We start from the raw sequence: 9,859 nt of genomic DNA, 5'->3' as shown, positions 1-9,859 counted from the left end.
AACCGACCTGTGTCTGTGTTGTCGTGAAGAGAGCTACAATATATATTTCTCCACAAATCTATAAGCTCATCCATGCTGTGCTGCTGAAAGATTATATAAACAATCTGTGATTAATTTACAGGCTTCAACGCATTTGATAGGTGACAAAAGAAAAGTTAATCATCGTGATTAATTATTCATGAGGGCCGTTTAGTATTTATTTATAATACAGAGACTTTACCCACAGACATTTATAATCTTAACAAATGATAGCAATGCTATTTACCTACAGGATTAATCACAGAACAAGTAAGCTGCACTCTGTACCCATATTTACCTCAGTTTTTATCGGAAACATGTGGAACATCCTTTCGATGCTTTTCAGATGTTTGACAAGTGTGCGGGACGATATACACCAGAGTGCCTTGCTGTGCCTGCTCCTGATGAAAATTCATACAGACATGATGTGAGATAGCTGAGCAGAGCCAGGAACAAGAGGTTGAAAATGGGGTTCACGCTGCAGAACTGCAGAAACAGACTAGAACTGTTCTGCACATTCATGTTAAGAAGGGAGTTTCCACAGGATTGCATGGAGAACTGAGTAAACTTAATTTAGAGAAAACATCCATATCTCTTAAATATACGAAATGGTTCCTTACAAACAGCAGCACTATTCTCCATTCAAATATAAGTGATAGTTTTACTCTATGCTATTTAAGAGGAAAATGTTGCACTTTGCATTGATTGTTATGAGGACTCCAATCACCTTCTCTAGTACAGTCTGTTTCCAGTTACAGCCTAAAATAGTATATATAGAAATGTCCATAAGACATTTGGTAAAGAAATTTAGTTTACATTGATTCATAAAAGTCATAAAGGTTCGATCATCTTCAAAACTTCTTGAGCACCACAATGAAGCTGTGTCCCAATTAAGAGACTGCACGCTTGAAGTACGCATTTCAAGTGCGGTTACGTCACCGCCACACGACGACGGCTGTCCCAATGCGAAGTGTACTTCAAATGCATACTCCAAATGCGCCGTCGAGTTCCCCAAATATCAAGCGTGGTCCGGTGCACGCTTCGTGTCCCATATATCCCACAATTCATAGCGCGGCGGTGGGTGTGGATAATTTTGGGGGGGGATGTGACAGACTTCATAACAACTTTGTACTTGAAAGCTGTGACAGCTCATACCTTAAACATTTCTGAATGAACTTCAATCAATGATAAACCTTTTTTATTGGAAATTAATTTAAGAGAGTTTAAGTAATATTCAATTTCAATCAAAAACAAATTAAATGATGGGGTTGAGTTTTGAAATTTACATTTATATATATGGAATTTCCCTAATAAGATGGAGCGGCCGAAGAGTGAACTGTCAAAACTACTGAATATGACGTCACTTATTTATGTGCGAATGTTTAATAATTAAAGTCAGTCATATATCCACAAACACAACAAGCTGAAAGTTAGTGATATATGTATATGTGTGTGTGTGTGTATTTAAATATATATATATATATATATATATATATATATATATATATATATATATATATATATATATATATATATATCATAATAATCTGACAATACTATAATATTGGCCATCTTATATGTACATTACCACAGTGAGATGACTTTAGTCTCATGAACAACATTAACTAATTGTTATTTACTAACTAATCTTACATGACTGTTCAGCACAGAAATGAAGCCCAACAATCATGTTTTACAGTCCCGTGGTCTCAGCCTCAGATACTCAGCTAATCACAGTGATGTCATGACAAAAATGAATGACCAACAAAACATTTTTCTCCTTCATTTCTGTCAAACAATGCTGTATGTACCGTGTCTCGCGGTTAGTATCATGGTTGCTAGGCAACCTGAACAGCGCGACGAAGCGTATACCGTCCCATTTCACAAGCCTCTCACTTCCGCACTTCCCGTACTTACAGTACGCACCATCCGTAGTACGCGTAGTGTGCGTACTTCAAGCGTGCATACCCTGAATTGGGACACAGCCTGAGGCTGGTATTTTATAGCTTTGAGTAAAAGATATAGATGGATTGTTCTATGTTTTAAATTGATTTGTTTGGTTTTAGACTTACCCATAATCTTCAGTTATGCTTCTGTATTGGTTCACATATTTTTCAGTTCCATTATAAGGATTTTAGGCGGCTGAAGTTTTCGATTAGCTAAAACACTACACTATTGAGGTTTAGCAATCACGTGGCATTAACTTGCCTGTTGTTTTGGATGTGACAATGACTTTGACACTGTAGGAGCCAAGAAACCAGTTCATGCCCATCTTGCAACACCAGAAAAATGTGTATTTGCTGACCAGTTGACAAGTGGTTGATGACAGGCACTGGGAAAGTGATTGCTAAAGCCCCAGGCACAGTCCCCAGTCGGTGACTCTCTGGAAAGCAAAGGTTGCTAGGGGAAAATGTATATACCCTGATTGATCGGATGGAAAAAATCTCATGGAGCACACAGACTTGTTTCCCAGCACTCACTAAATACTGCCTGAACAAGATTAAAACTGTTAAAAAGTGATAACTAGAAACAGAGTCCATTTACCTTCAAAGTAAAAACTGCGCCCTGGCAAACATGTTGGCTGTAGTACTGAGGCACAGCTTTTACTGTGAAAAATTTTCAACCTTTTATGACCTCTAGTAGTTAGCAAGTGTTTGCACAGAGTATCTTCCATGCAAACTAGAGGAAACTGCGACAATCTCCTAGCAACCAAAGCAACAATAAGGAGGGTTTTGGTGCAGCACTGATTTTGCAATCAACTTCGCAATATTTCGACACACAGCAAGTGCTTAGCTTATGAGGTATGACAAATCCGACCGTTATTGCTCTGCTAGTTGTGATCATTTGCAGCTTTTTGAAAATATCCCCACACAATAATTCTGTTAACAGTGAAAACCGTTTCCTGCACGTAAACATCACTGCCTGAAAACAAAGGTTAGCTTGAAGCATATAGCTTCTTGTCAGTACAGATCAAAAAACTGTTTGGATTTCTGATTTTTGTCATTCTACTAACCACCTGTGTTTATTTCTCTTGTTTGTTGTAGCTTGATGAGTGTCTATAGAGTGTAAACATTAATGCACTCAACATAGAGAGTGTAAGTATGGAGTTTTGCTATTTGGCTCCACTGCTAGTTTTGTTCTTTCGGTGCAATGTGTATAAAATGTCTATATGTGAATCTACCTTAGACTAAGATTTTCAAAGCCAACTTTTCAGGAGTATTTGCAACTAGTACCAGAAGTTTTTGGATGACTTTAACATTGCACAGGCTGTCACTGCAGGAGTTGTGACAGAAGTTGTGTCACACACACACACACACACACACACACACACACACACACACACACACACACACACACACAGATTTAGGATTGGAGCCCCTTGAACAAGACCAGTGGGGAGAGGGAAAAGGAGCTTTGTTGGGAGGGTCAGACTTTGGATGTATGAAGGAGCCTCAAGCGTCACATTTGGGTCCAATCAAATCAGTGATGTTTTTTGGCTATGATATATAAAACAGATGGACAAAAAGTGGGAGTATGATTCTTTTGTTGCAAAAGCTGTTTGGAGTGAAAAAAAATAGCATTCTTTTTCTTTCTAAAGAAAAATGACCTGCACTTTTCAGCTTTCCTTTATATTTAATTAAATGTTATCTGCTTTTCCATGTTGTTGTTTTTTATATTCATGTGTGTTTTTTGTCTCCTTGCATGCAGTCAGTTTGACTCCAGCAGTGATTCTCTTTCAGGTTCTGTTTCTTCTGTAGCCTGTGTGGCCGTCTGTTAACATTAATAAAATCTCAGCTTCTAACGTGCCCATAATTGTGCCACAGACTTAAGTGTGAATGTCACATTAAAAGAGTGTCTCTGGACATGCGAAGTTGTCTCACACCCTCAAATGACCTCTAACCTCTCAGGAAAACAGTGGGGGAAGGGGGACGCCTGGGACCGTTGGGGGTGGTTTTAGCCACAAGGTGAAAACCTAAGGGCAGGTGCTCCCTGGTGCACCCCTGTTCCCAGTATAAGAGTCTGGTTGTCCTGTGATGGATGGATCTATCTGAGATGCCAGGACCCTATGGAGCAGAGTCCACAGCAGGGGAGGCACCATCTGGGAAAAGAATGTCAAGGTTGGCCCGAGGGTGGAGATTTATGTCCCAGCCTCAGGTTCAAATGGCAGTGTCTGACGGTGTGTAGACGAGGCGGCAATGACAGCTTTCCTTCCTTCTTGTCCAAAAAGAGTCGGTCCATTTTTGTCTTTGCAGACATCAAGAGGATGAACGGGATCAAACAATGTTAAGGGTCAAGTTTTTTCCAACTGGGCCATATTCTTTTTTCACTGGGTGTCCTTCACCCAGTGACATGAAGATAAACTTAAAAATAATACAGGTAGCAAATGACACAGGCACAAACATCAATCTCTTGTGGTGCCAGTTTTGTTTTCTTATGTCAGTAGAGCTCAAAAAAGGATAGCCGATGTGAGGGATTTTTTGTCTATATCCTTCCTCCAGAGCGTTCATAAATTAAGGACAGGCCGACAGACTGGAACAAACACAGCCAAAGATTTTTTTCTTACCCTGTGGTGGGCATTACCCAAGTTGTTTTCTGGGTCACTTTACCATCCTCTATACACACTCACACGCACAATCCAGCCACAACAAACATGTGAAATAAACACAGGTGGTAAGTACCATGAGTTCATTCTCTGACTACAGAACTACTCATTGGTTAGCTCAGGATAACTGAATCAGAGACCCCGTCAGTTTTTGTTGTTGGGCTTATAAGTGTCTGTGCCGCATAGAGACGTTTGAATGGCAGAGGTATTAAATAATAAAACCCAAAGACACAGATATGTGAGACAGAGGAAATTAATCAGTACATGTGTGTGTGTGTGTGTGTGTGTGTGTGTGTGTGTGTGTGTGTGTGTGTGTGTGTGTGTGTGTGTGTGTGTGTGTGGATGAGGTGGGGGAAGGGGTGGGAGTTTTGGGGTAGCCAGCGCTGTACAAGAGAAGGAACAATGTTCCATGTGGAGTTCATTTTATCCCTTTACTTTGCGGATAATACGGAGAGTGTAGAAGCATAATGCATCTGTGCAGTTAAACATGTTTAGTTGACTGGCATGTACAAGGAATGCGACTCTGTGTGTTTTTATTTTAGTATACAGCACACGAACAAAGACATACGTACTGTGTGTGTGCAGCCTTTACATAGAAGGAAGATGTAATACAAAAGTGCAAGAATAGGAACCAAACAGGATTTATACATCTCCTCCATAACAGGTCGGCCACTCTCAAGGAAACTTTGTGCGCACATTGCCTCACATATATATATGTTTGTTTAAAAAGATTTTAAATTACAATTCTCTTGTTTTTAATGTATATTGGATTTGTTTCTTCATCACAGTGCGATGTTACATTCGCTGTTTGAGTCTGTCTCACACGCTATGTGCAAAGTAAATTGCCTCTATATAACTTAACGGTCGCCAAAATTTGTAACCACGATGGAATTTTGCTCAAGTCGCCTTTAAATAAAGAGCAAATAATTACAAATAAAAGTCTTAGATATCATAGACAATTAGCTTAAGGGCAGATAATTTAATGTAGTTAAGCTGAAGATATTTTTGATGAGCATTAGGACTGCGTAAAAACTCTATTTTTTATTTTGAGTGTTTGTGAGTGTTGTTAATTATTCCAGTAGCCGGTGTTCATTAACAGCCACATTTTTTCGTCTATCTGTATACAGTGAAATAACGAAGATATTATCTGTTATTCCACCGTTGCACTGTTTTAATGCAGGAGTGATGCAAAAAAAGCAAAGCAGACCTGACAAAACACAGCCATAGAGTGAGGTTTTTGATAGTTAAATTGATAGTGGAAGGAATTATTTCAAGCCAAGGTTTAAAATCTCAGTAAAATGTGAATGTAGTTTCTCTTTGTTTCAAGCCATTATACTAGACTAATGCTGGCTGATAGATTCGACTGTGTGCAGTCCATAAAGATGGCGGTTTCCTAAATGCTGAAAGACTTGAACTTGTATGCAATTGTGCATATTTGGAGAGCCTAAGCCGTTGGATATCTTGTTTTCTGATTCCTGGATGAAGCAACAGAAAATAACATTTATTTCCAGAAATGGGGCAATCAAAACACTACTATTATCTTGACGCTGAGCAAGTTTGTCACTTTTGGCTTGCAGTTTTAGCTGTAGACATTATGCATGGAATAGATTAGAATAAATGTTATTTTCAGTCTTGTATAGGCTGAATGTGTCATCTGATAGGGCATACGTAACTTCTGGCAGAATGAGGCAGAGCCAAGGAAATGTTTTGGCAGCAACGCTGGAAGCCATTGCCATAATTTAGCCAGGACTGTCAAGAAATTATGTGGAGAGCATTTAAGTATAAATCACAGTGAAAAACAGGAATGACTATGGTTTCTCTCTGGTCACGTAGCATCTTTTGGTGCAGTGGTGATACTGCAGAAAACACAAAACAACCAGAATGTCGAACAATTGGAGCAGAACTTATGAGGAGGCTGTTTCACTGGATGTTTGAGGTTGGAAAAGCCCTCAGCCTTAAAGGGGTGCAATCATTTAGCAAATGTGAGGCCAGTCTTTAAATGTGTGCAGTGGTGTGTCTCCCCATTTTCGGCTAACTCTGGGTCTTTTCCTCTTCGTCTCAGCAGGGCTCTGCAGGTTTATTATGCACCGCCTCAGGCTTGTTCCATCTGCCTCCTTACACCATTAGTCTGAAACACACACACATACATGGACACAAGGTAGGGGTGCTACTCTAAGTCAGGGCTAACATGCTCTCTTCTGGGAGTGCACTGAGGAAAAATAAACAGCCTGGTGATTCTGTCTGGTGGGTCTGTTGGACTACTCAAGACTGGGACTTTTACAGATTACGTCCATATAGGAGAAAACGTCTACTTTTGGAAAGGGTCTCCAAAATAAACTTGCAGAACTGTAAAATAAGAGCACTAGACTTTATTTGATAGAAAACCTTTAACATGAGCTATTAAATTATTAAATGCATAATGAAGTTCATCCAGTCTTTCTCTGGCTATGTGTCCTAGTGCAGCGGTCCCCAACCTTTTTAGCGCCACGGACCAGTTTATGTCCAACAATATTTTCACGGACTAGCCTTTAAGGTGTCGCGGATAAATAGAACAAAATAAAACCAGTGGCGGTACCAAAACAAGAAGATTTACTCATAACACACAAGGAAAGACCCGGGGAAACAGAGTTAACGATAAAAACGATTTAAAAAAACAACGATAAAAAACCAAAAAAACCCCCAGAAAACCAAAAATTTTACATCCATCTACACTTTAATAATTGCTTAGACATGTTTGTAAATTAGAAGACGGCATTATATGGATGTGATCACAAGTTTCAGCTGTCGTAGCTTGGTTAGCAGCTGATATAGTAGTGTAGCTGCTGTGTTGTGACCTTGTGAGTATTCAGTGCACCTCCGTCAGACACATATGAGATATATTTAACTGTTTTATAAAGATATTCGATTTTCAAAAATAAACTATTTTTAGTAGATTATTGTTTTAATATTAAGATACGATCAAAACTCTACTGGAGTCATTTGGTATCCCAACCCGGTACCACGGCAAAACGTGTAATAGACCCCTGTCCACCATGTCCATTTCATGATTTGTCTCTCCAAAATGTGAAATGGACATGGTCACTTTGAGGCTATTAACCATGAACAATTACCAGGAGATGGAAATATAAAACAGCTGACCTCTGAGGATAGGCTAACATTTTCAGTTTTAAAAAAAAGCCATTCTACATCTAAATTTATCTGGCAGAATAAACGACCAAGGGTCAGACTCAAAATGCTAATGTGTGGAAAGGAAAAAGGGGGCCTCAAGTTGCCTAACTTCAGAATGTACTATTGGGCAGTTCAATTAAAATCAATGGCTGCCTGGATTATTCATGATTCAGAAATGCAGTATCTATGGAAAAGTATTCATTACCAGGTATCTCCCTTCGGAGTCTCCCATTTCTCAACCCACAATCACGGAAAAAGATTAAAATAACTAACCCATGGGTCACCGTAAAGATTTGGAACCAAGTGTTGAAAATGTTAAAAGGGAATTTGACGATGTCTCGAGCGGTTCCCATAAATGGAAGTGTTGAGTTCCTTCCATCGTTGTCAGATCGGAGTTTTGAGAGGTGGGCGGAGAAAGGATTGATTGCAGTCAATCAGCTGTTTGAAAAGAATACTCTTAAAAGTTTTGCCCAGCTAAGGGCTAAATATGCTTTATCCCCAGGGGACCATTATAGATACTTACAGTTAAGGGCATAAAGACTGGGACAATATTAGAAGAGAACCAATCGGGTTGGAAAACCATTTTATAAAACTGCTTGAAAAGTCAGGGACATTGAAAAACCAAGTGTCTTTGATCTGCCAGAAACTACTGATTGACATGTCTGATAATACCTATCATATAAAACAACAATGGGAAATGGAGCTCAATATAATGTTGGATGATGTCACACGGGAGAGTGTCTGTTGTGGCTGCCATAGAGGGGTGGGTAGTCAAATGTGGAAGGAATTTGACTACTAAATTAAGATTTTTTTGAACTCCACTGAAAACCTTTCTATCCAAAAGTAGTGTCAGTGATAAATGTTGGAGAGGGTGTGGGTTTGTGGGGGACCAGACGCATATGTGTGTGTTTACATACAAAAGTACTGGATGGATGTCAAGAACATTATACAAAACATATTGTCAGTCAACCTCCCAAAGGATCCTCTGATCTTTTTGTTGGATATCTTTCCTGATGGTTTCTCCTATGAGCAGCACTTTCTCCTGCATCTCCTCCTCATGACTGCAAGAAAAATGATAACAATTCACTGGCTCAAACCAGAAACACCCATGGTTGCCCAGTGGCTTCTGAAAACTAGACATGTCTATACGATGGAACGGATAACAGCTCAACTACAACTAAAAGTGCCAACCTTTGAGAAAAAATGGAGACTAATTATAGAATATCTTGAAAGGACACTCAAGCCTTAACGTCTGTGCTTAGGTATTGGTATGTATGTATATGTATATGTGTATATATGTTTTTTCTTTTAAATTAAGTTTTTGAATAACCCTCACCATTATATGCTGCAGATTTGGTCTCAGGTCATGTTGTTGATGTGAATTGCCTTGTTATTTTTGGCAATAAAAGTAAAAATAAATAAATAAAAAAAAGCCATTCAATGTAATTATTAAACTACACGCAGACACATAATTATTGAGCAGTTGATCAGTATTTCACACACAGTACATGTGCGTCACACTAATAAGGTTAGTTAGCCTCTACTGGCCTTTTTATGTATATTAATTTTCTTTATTTTTTTATTTTAAGTGTATTTACTCTTACATTTTTCAGTTGCTTAACTCATTATTACTTTTTTTTTTTAATTTGTCTACTATTGGTGGAATTGAGGAAAACAATTCGAAATGAATTGTTAACATAAGATATTTAGGTTGTTAAGTTCTGTTTGCATTCTTCATTCTCTATTTATGGTCTTTATGTTTACATTTTTTCTACCATCATTGAAACTGAGGGCTACAATGTATAATTTAAAAACCTGGATGCCAAAGGAGGGAAAAGCTCCTTATCTAAATCTTCATTTATTAAGAAAACAGACACAATGCATGACTGCTTCCCTGATGCTTGTGCCATAGCGTCACTGTTAAACCTGCCATTACTTTGTCACATTTTTCACTGATACTATTTTATGTGTTGTGTAAAATGTCTTGCGAACCATTTCCCATTTATACAGCACTTACATATTCATAGAATAAAAGCGTTATAGGTGTTACCTTTATTTTCCAACATACCT

The sequence above is a fragment of the Mchenga conophoros genome, linkage group LG6 (genome assembly GCF_057382185.1).
Source record: "Mchenga conophoros isolate Kocher_MC1m ecotype Shallow Benthic linkage group LG6, M_conophoros_male_GT1.1, whole genome shotgun sequence".
NCBI classification, from domain to species: Eukaryota; Metazoa; Chordata; class Actinopteri; order Cichliformes; family Cichlidae; genus Mchenga; species Mchenga conophoros.
Note: the sequence above shows the minus strand (reverse complement) of the source record.